The sequence below is a fragment of the Somniosus microcephalus genome, chromosome 5 (assembly GCF_052327205.1).
Source record: "Somniosus microcephalus isolate GS21.2 chromosome 5, FLI_Smic_1.0, whole genome shotgun sequence".
Lineage (NCBI taxonomy): Eukaryota > Metazoa > Chordata > Chondrichthyes > Squaliformes > Somniosidae > Somniosus > Somniosus microcephalus.
In genome coordinates this window covers 321,992,985-322,002,757 of record NC_140991.1, presented here as the reverse complement: position 1 = coordinate 322,002,757, position 9,773 = coordinate 321,992,985, and the positions used below count along the sequence as shown (strand labels likewise).

At 45.6% G+C, this 9,773-nt stretch overlaps 1 protein-coding gene across 4 annotated transcripts in view; it reads left to right on the top strand.

The window, feature by feature from the left end:
* Nucleotides 1–19: 19 nt before the first annotated feature.
* Nucleotides 20–9,773, top strand: part of nphp3 (nephronophthisis 3) — a 99,330-nt gene continuing 89,576 nt past the window's right edge. Inside the window, exon 1 of one of the 4 annotated variants that reach the window (XM_085989329.1) lies at nucleotides 20–107. The gene's annotated coding sequence lies outside the window, so the exon portion shown is untranslated. Of the gene's footprint in view, nucleotides 108–296; nucleotides 1,382–9,773 lie in introns of those variants that run through there. The other 3 variants (XM_085989331.1, XM_085989328.1, XM_085989330.1) reach the window with 3 other exon arrangements.

The following is a 9,773-nucleotide window of genomic DNA, read 5'->3' as shown; positions in this document are numbered from 1 at the left end:
TCTCTCGGTCTCCGGGTCTCCGCCTCACTCGCTCCGAATGGCGGAGATTTCCATCCGGGGCTTGCGTCAGGGTGAAAGGTCACCTCCTCCTCAGGCAGTCAAATGAGGTTTGGAACGGTTTCAAATATATATTTTAAAATAAAGATTCGCGGGGGTGGGTGAGTGGTGGGGAGGAGGAGGGAATGATTCCCAAACCCGGCGGGGTGCAGCAATTACATTGACAACAGGGGGGCACTTCTGTGACCGGTGGGCGCCGCGGGGACTGGAATGCATAGTTGGGTTGGATAACCAAATTTTAATTTGATTTTGCTAAGGGTTATTTAAAGTCTTAGAGGTTTAGTTACAGTTTGTTTATTTGTTTAATTTACTTGGTCTTTTAAAAGACAACAGGGGGGAAACAATTAAAGGGTCTGAGGGGCGGGGCTGAAGGCAGAGCTCCCGCCCAATCGGGAACGGCGGTCGCCAGTTGGCGAGGCCGGGACACCGTAGGGCCAGCGCGCATGCGCACTACAGGCTGTCGGTGTAACCAGGGAGACAGTGTGAGATAGGGAGAGATAGACAGACAGAGTGTGAGACAGACACAGACAGAGGGAGTGAGAGACAGGGAGAGAGAGAGAGAGAGAGAGAGAGAGAGACAGACAGACAGACAGACAGAGTGTGAGACAGGGAGAGTGAGTGAGAGAGAGTGAGGGAGTGTGAGATAGACAGACAGTGTGAGATAGATGGGGAGATAGAGAGTTAGACAGACAGGGAGGGAGAGACAGAGTGTGAGAGATAGATAGTGAGATAGAGAGAGTTAGACAGGGAGGGAGAGACAGACAGACAGACAGAGTGTGAGAGAGAGGGAGGGAGACAGAGAAAGGGAGAGATAGAGATGGAGTGAGTGAGATAGTGAGGGGAGAGAGAGACACACACACAGACTGGGAGTGAGCGAGAGAGTGAGTGAGAGAGACACAGAGAGGGTGTGACAGACAGGGGGCCTGTTAGATATGGAAATAGTAACTGCAAGCTCGCTACACACATTTCAACATCATCTGAAAAGTTTGAATTAGTAATTACACTGTTTCACTCGGCCAGTGAGCAGCGGAGGGCATAATCACCCTGAAAAATAGAATTTTGATTTAATTTGTTAAAGTTTCCTTTAATTTTGGTTTAAGTTAGAGTTTTTATTGCTTGTGCCGCTTTAAGAAGGGGGCACAAGCTACCTCTTAATTACTGATGGCAATTGCCATCCACCACTGCAATTAGAAGAGTCAGCCCATACAAAGTTGGCAGAGTGCAGCTGGACTGGACGAGACGAGACGGGACAAGACAAGTGCTCCCAACGACTGCCCCTTAAACGGACTGGGCACAGCCACGGTCCCCTGTGCTGCTGCACACGGTAAGTCAGATAACATCGCCTCTCTCTCGCAAGTCTCTGTTGTGTTTGTGTAGCCACTTCACTCTCTGCCTTTTCTTTCCTTTCTGGCCAGCACTGCAGAATGCATTTCCCAGTGCCACCTTTCTCAGGCTGTCTTCAGCCGTGGCTCAGTGGGCAGCACCCTTGTCTCTGAGTCAGAAGGTTGTGGGTTCAAGTTTCTGTCCAGAGACTTGAGCACAAAAATCTAGGCTGACACTCCAGTGCAGTGCTGAGGGAGTGCTGCACTGTCAGAGGTGATGTCTTTCAGATGAGACGCTAAACCGAGGCCCCGTCTGCTCTCTCGGGTGGATAGAAACATAGAAGATAGGAGCAGGAGTAGGCCATTCAGCCCCTTGAGCCTGTTCCGCCATTTAATAACTGATCATCCAAATTCAGTACCCTGTCCCTGCCTTCTCCCCAATTCCCTTGATCCCTTTAGCCTTAAGAAATATATCTAACTCCTTCTTGAATATATTTAATGTATTGGCCTCAACTGCCTTCTGTGGTAGAGAATTCCACAGGTTCACCACTCTCTGGGTGAAGAAATTCCTCCTCATCTCAGTCCTAAATGGCTTACCCCTTATCCTTAGACTGTGACCCCTGGTTCTGGACTCCCCCACCATTGGGAACATCCTTCCTGCATCTAGTCTGTCTAGTCCTGTTAGAATTTTATAAGTTTCAATGAGATCCCCTCTCATTCTTCTAAACTCTAGCGAATATAAGCCTAATCGACCCAATCTCTCTTCATACGTCATTCCTGCCATCCCAAGTATCAGTCTGGTGAATCTTCGCTGCACTCCCTCCACGGCAAGAACATCCTTCCTCAGATAAGGCGATGTAAAGATCCCATGGCACTATTTTGAAGAAGAGCAGGGGAGTTATCCCTGGTGTCCTGGGGCCAATATTTATTCCTCCGCCAACATCTAATACAGATTATCTGGTCATTATCACATTGCTGTTTGTGGGAGCTTGCTGTGTGCAAATAGGCTGCTGTGCTTCCTACATTACAACAGTGACTACACTTCAAAAAGTACTTCATTGGCTGTAAAGCACTTTGGGACCTCCAGTGGTTGTGAAAGGCACTATATAAATGCAAGTCTTTCTTTCTCAACCTTCCCATCCAACCCATTTTGCCTCCCCTCTCTTTCCCATCCTACCTCCCTTCCCTTTCCCATCCTACCTCCCTTCTCTCTCCAGTTTTTGAATGTGTTGTCGTCTTCCAGATCCGCGCCCATCTTTTCCTCTGCTCCATGTTTGAACCTCTCCAATCAGGTTTCTGCCCCTATCGCAACTCTGACTCAGCCCTCATCAAAGTCACAAATAATTATCTTTTGTGACCATGATGCACTAGCTCGCCTCAACCTTCACGACTGCCTTTGACACGTTCAACCATGCCATCCCCCTCCATTGTCCAACTGAGTGGAACTACCCTCACCTGGTTCTACTCTTGCCAATACAGGCATAGCTGGAGAATCTCCTGCAATAGCTTCTCTTCGCTCCCCGCCCCCGAAGAATCTATCCTTGGTCCCCTCTTATTTTTCATCTACAGGCTGCCCCTCCGCAACATTTTCCAAAGTCATGGCGTCAGTTTCCACATGTATGCTGATGAAACCCAGCTCTACCTCATCACCACCTCTCTCGCCCCCTCCACTATTAGCCTGCTTACAGCTCTACCTTATCAGCATCTCTCTCGACCTCTCCACTATTAGCCTGCTTACAGCTCTACCTCATCACCACCTCTCTCGACCCCTCCACTATTAGCCTGCTTACAGCTCTACCTCATCACCATCTCTCTCGACCTCTCCACTATTAGCCTGCTTACAGCTCTACCTCATCACCACCTCTCTCGACCTCTCCACTATTAGCCTGCTTACAGCTCTACCTCATCACCACCTCTCTCGACCCCTCCACTATTAGCCTGCTTACAGCTCTACCTCATCACCACCTCTCTCGACCTCTCCACTATTAGCCTGCTTACAGCTCTACCTCATCACCACCTCTCTCGACCTCTCCACTATTAGCCTGCTTACAGCTCTACCTCATCACCACCTCTCTCGACCCCGCCACTATTAGCCTGCTTACAGCTCTACCTCATCACCACCTCTCTCGACCTCTCCACTATTAGCCTGCTTACAGCTCTAACTCATCACCACTTCTCTCGACCTCTCCACTATTAGCCTGCTTACAGCTCTACCTCATCACCACCTCTCTCGACCTCTCCACTATTAGCCTGCTTACAGCTCTAACTCATCACCACTTCTCTCGACCTCTCCACTATTAGCCTGCTTACAGCTCTACCTCATCACCACCTCTCTCGACCTCTCCACTATTAGCCTGCTTACAGCTCTACCTCATCACCACCTCTCTCGACCTCTCCACTATTAGCCTGCTTGTCAGACATCCAGTTCTGGATGAGCCGCAGTTTCCTCCAATTGGGAAGTCCAAAGCCATTGTCCTTGGGCCCCTGTCACAAACTCCGTCGCTCGCCCACGATTCCATCCCCATTCCCAGCCACTGTTTCGGGCTGAAGCAAACAGTTCGCAACCTCGGTGTTCTATTTCACCCCGAGCTGAGCTTTTGATGCTGTATCCTCTCCATCAGAAAGACCACCTACTTCCACCTCCGTAATAACGCCTGTCCCCGCCCCAGCTCATCTGATGCTGAAACCCTCACCCATGCTTTTGTTACCTCCAGACTCAACTATTCCAGTAATCTCCAGGCTGGCCTCTTCGAATCATAGAATAATACTGCACAGAAGGAGGCCATTTGGCCCATCATGCCTGTGCCGGCTCTTTGAAAGAGCTGTCCAATTAGTCCCACTCCCCTGCCCTTTCCCCATAGACTTGCAAATTGTTCCCCTTCATGTATTTATCTAATTTCCTTTTGAAAGTTATTATTGAATCTGCTTCCAACGCCATTTCAGGCAGCACATTCCAGATCACAACAACTCACTGCTTAAATAAAATTCTCATTTTGCCTCTTTTTTCTTTTAACCAATGACCTTCAATCTGTGTCCTCTGGTTACCGACCCTCCCGCCACTGGAAACAGTTTCTCCTTATCTACTCGATCAAAACCCTTCATGATTTTGAGCACCTCTATCAAATCTCTTCACTTTCTCTGCTCTAAGGAGAACAATCTCAGCTTCTCAAGTCTCTTCATGTGACTGAAGTCCCTTATCCCTGGTACCATTCTAGTAAATCTCCTCTACACCCTCTCTAAGGCTTTGACATCCTTCCTAGAATGTGGTGCCCAGAATTGAACACAATACTCCAGCTAACCAATGATTTATAAAGGTTTAGCATAACTTCCTTGCTTTTATACTCTGTGCCTCTGTTTATAAAACCAAGGATCCATCGGCTTTTTTAACAGCCTTCTCAACTTGTCCTCTCTATCTCTGTAATCTCCTCCAGCCCCGCCCCCCCTCCCGAGATATCAGCGCTCCTCTAACTCTAGCCTCTTGAGCATCCACAATTTTAATCGCTCCACCATTGGCGGCCGTGCCTTCAGCTGCCTGGGCCCTAAGCTCTGGAATTCCCTCCCTAAACCTCTCCGCCTCTCTTTCCTCCTCTAAGACACTCCTTAAAACCGACCTCTTTGACCAAGCGTTGGTCATCTGCTCTAATTTCTCCTTATGTGGCTCAGTGTCAATTTTTTTGTCTTATAACACTCCTGTGAAGTGCCTTGGGATGTTTTATATGCTATATAAATACAGGTTGTTGTTGTTGTAACACTAGTGCTAACGGGACTCTTGTATCGTGCTGCTTTAGAACATTCATACTCTAAATAATCTCTTTAAACAAATGTTCAAAGGTTTAAAAAAAGGTGATACTGTATAATGACCATGAAAGGAGCCTCCAATGCTGTAGGCTGCATTTGGGTTGGGAGTTACAGGGAAATTATGACCCTCATTGACTCTCTTACTATTCCCTCTCCCAAGCACTTGCCTCACCCCTCCCCTCCCCTCTCCAACCCACCTGTTCCATTGTTGTCCCATCTCCTTCATCTACTGTCTACCCATTCCCCTTCCTTCCAGACTGTCACTACCTTACTTGAACTACCCGCTCAACCCTTTGAACCTCCGCTCCCCTTTGCTCTGATGTGACTCACTGCACACTCCCAAGGACAGATGGTGACAGGCCAGACAGGCTCAGCCTCAACCAATTTCCCTCCTCTCTGTTTCCCTCAGAGACTTTGGTTTAAAAGTCCTTTTTTAAAAGCAACAAAATTCAAATGAGAAAAGAAAATTCCGGTCTGCCTTTCTCTCCATCTGTCTCTCAGTCTGTCTGTCTCCCTCTCCCTCCTAACATTGTTAGAAGTTAGATTTAGAATCCCTGTTTGACATTGACCTTTTCTAACTCGACAAAATAGATGATGTCATTAGCTGGCTTCAAAATTCAACTGCTTTATTGAAGTAATAACATTACATAAAACATACTTATTTCCTTCCCTGTCCAGTCTGTGTCTCTCTCTCCCTTTCACTTTTTAAAGTTCATAGAACACAAAACAAAGGCCATAACTGGTGTGTAGAGAGAAGTCTCACCATCTCTCACTCACAGAACATCTCAAGTTTAATTTAAAAAAGAGTGAATTTTACCTCAGTAAAGCTTTGAAATTTGTCCTGTAGCTTTTCTTCAAATAATTTTGCAAAACCTCTAAACAGAAAGTGCTAGAAGCTAAAGGAAAGATCCTTCTTCAATATGGCTGACTGGCATTATTAGCGCATCCTGGGAAAGTAGGAATACTGCACAGTCCAATTCAGCTTGCAGTATGGCAACCCTGAGCAAAAATATCAACTCCAAGCCTATGCTTTTGCGAGAGGATGAGATCTTTAAGTAAAAACTTTAATGGCGGCATTAAATGATAATTCAGTTGATAAATGTGATCGTGTTGCAAGTACTGTGAAACCTGTACCGTTTTAGAATTTTTTTAACCCTTAATTTGGTTGAGAAATTTCAGTTACTGAGAGAAAAAAATGGCAGATGAAACATTTCAAGAGCATTGCGCGAACCCAGTGGCTGACTTGAACAATCAGGGTGATGAGTTTACCGAAGAATTTTCCGTTTTAAATGTGGACATGGGAATTTCTAATGGGAAAAGTTGACACAAAAATAGTGGCGCAAACATGACCGCAGGAATTCAGGTGGCACAGACAGGAAGAGTCCACAGACATAGGATTTTTAATACAGATATAGATACACATATGATGTACGCACACACATTAATCAGGAGAACAATGCTTAGCGGCTTCACTCTAAATTACAAGGGAATAACCCAGAAGGATGTTGTCTGAGCACTCAAAAGGAACAGATCAGAAGAGTTGTTGTTCAGAGGGAGGCAATGGTTTATATCAAGCCTGAGGTGATAGTTCTTCAATAGCAAGGCTGGAGCTGCTCCACAACCTTCTCGGGTGCACAGAGGAATCTGGATTTTCTGAAGGACTTTGCTGTGGCTGGTCCAGAGTAAACAGCTTCTTCTCAAGCTGATCTGGGACTGTTTATCTTTTACAGTCAATAGTTGTTTAGGACCCAGGCATGATAATGTTGTAGGTCATCACAAAGTGTTGTATGTTTCTGAGCAGGGTAAGCAGCGGAGACACCAGTGAATGTGCACAATTCTTCACATTATAAAGAGACTTTTGTGTAGAGCTCTTTTTGATCCGGCCTCATGAATAAAGCACAGTGATGAAGGGTGGCTGAACAATATGGATAATTGTACAGATCTCTCCCTTTACATCATTTCTGATTATGTGACGATTCAGTAGAATACACTTCTTGCTTGTCTGGGGGAAGATATCCTCTGTGCTATGTGTACCAAAATTCTAAACCTGTTTTTTTTTTTTAATGAATGCATTGACGATTTTCACAATGCACAGGAGAAATATTCATCAGTGAGGACCTGAGTAGGATAACAATGCATTAAAGGTGAGTTGTGTTTTCAAAGGAAGCAGTCAACTTTAATCTGCAGGATTGATCCAAATTAACTACAGTACAAAGAACTCGATATTGTAAGAGTGTTGAATGTACAGTCTACTCTTAATTTAAACATACTTGATTAAAATTCTCTGATAATTCAAATTTATAGAATCATGGAATTTACAGCACGGAAGGGGCCATTGACGGCCGTGCCTGTGCTAGTTCTCAACGAGCCATCTGCCGAGTCCCATCCCCCTGCACTTTCTTCATACACGTCAACATTTTTCTTTTTTGAAAAACCTATCAAAGGTTCATAGAATTCACCCCAACTGGTCTGTGCCGGTGTTTCTGCTCCACACGAACCTCCTCCCACCCCTACTTCATCTCGCCCTATCAGCATAACCTTCTATTCCCTTTTTCCCTCGTGTACTTAACAAGCTTCCCCTTAAAGTCATCTATGCTATTCCCCTCCACTACTCCATGTGGTAGCGAGTTCCACATTCCAACCACTCTCTGGTTAAAGATGCTTCTACTGACTTCTTTATTGGATTTATTAGTGACTATCTTATATTTATGGCGTCTAACCTATCAAACCCCTTCATAATTTTAAAGACCTCTATTAGGTCATCATCCGAAAGCACAGCGTCATTTTCCACATGTACGCTGACGACACCCAGCTCTACCTCACTACCTCTTCTCTCGACCCCTCCACGGTGTCTAAATTGTCAGACTGCTTGTCCGACCTACAGTTCTGATGAGTAAAAATTTTCTCCAATCAAATATTGGGAAGACCAAAGCCATTGTTTTCGGTCCCCGCCACAAACTCCGTTCCCCCGCCACTGACTCCATCCCTCTCCCTAACCTCTGTCTGAGGCTGAACCACACTGTTCATAGAAACATAGAAAAATAGGAGCAGAAGTAGGCCATTTGGCCCTTCGAGCCTGCTCCGCCATTCAGTACGATCATGGCTGATCCTCTATCTCAATACCATATTCCCGCTCTCTCCCCATACCCCTTGATGCCTTTTGTGTCTGATGCGCTATCAATTACTCATAAAAGACTGAGAGTTAAGAGAGTAACTAAAGGCTTTTATTAACAAAAGAATGAAGGTCTGCCTCGAGTGGTCGACTGGTCCAGAAATACAAAGGGCTGGGGAGCAGTCACCTTTATACTAGGACTTGTGGGAGGAGTCAGCCAAGGCATGTCCAGGCATGTACACAGTGGAATACAAACAGTGGTTTACCACAGTGTCTATCTCCTTCTTAAATATATTCAGTGACTTGGCCTCCACAGCCTTCTGTGGTAGAGAATTCCACAGGTTCACCACCCTCTGAGTGAAGAAATTTCTCTTCATCTCAGTCCTAAATGGCCTACCCCGTATCCTGAGACTGACCCCTAGATCTAGACCTCCCCAGCCAGGGGAAACAATCCTCCCTGCGTCCAGTCTGTCTAGCCCTGTCAGAGTTTTATACGTTTCAATGAGATCCCCTCTCATGCTTCTAAACTCTAGTGAATACAGGCCTAGTTGACCCAATTTCTCCTCATACGACAGTCCTGCCATCCCAGGAATCAGTCTGGTGAACCTTCGCTGCACTCCCTCTATGGCAAGTATATCCTTTCTTAGGTAAGGAGACCAAACCTGCACACATTACTCCAGGTGTGGTCTCACCAAGGCCCTGTATAACTGTAGTAAGACATCCTTGCTCCTGTACTCAAATCCTCTTGCAATAAAGGCCAACATACTATTTGCCTTTCTAACTGCTTGCTGCACCTGCATGTTTGCTTTCAGTGACTGGTGTACAAGGACACCCAGGTCCCTTTGTACATCAACATTTCCCAATCTATCACCATTTAAATAATACTCTACCTTTCTGTTTTTTCTACCGAAGTGGATAACTTCACATTTATCCATGTTATACTGCATCTGCCATGTATTTGCCCACTCACTCAACTTGTCTAAATTGCCTTGAAGCCTCTTTGCATCCTCCTCACAGCTCACAATCCCACCTAGTTTCGTGTCGTCAGCAAACTTGGAAATATTACATTTGGTTCCCTCATCCAAATCATTGATATATATTGTGAATAGCTGGGGCCCAAGCACTGATCCCTGCGGTACCCCACTAGTCACCGCCTGCCACCCCGAAAAGTCCCATTTATTCCGACTCTGTTTCCTGTCTGTTAACCAATTTTCAATCCATGCCAGTATATTACCCCCAATCCCATGGGCTTTAATTTTGCACACGAACCTCTTATGTGGGACTTTATCGAAAGCTTTCTGAAAATCCAAATACACCACATTCACTGGTTCTTCCTTATCTATTCTACCAGTTACATCCTCAAAAAACTCCAGTAGGTTTGTCAAACATGATTTCCCTTTCATAAATCCATGTTGACTTTGTCTAATCCCGTTGATATTTTCTAAGTGTCCTGTTATCATATCCTTTATAATAGACTCTAGCAT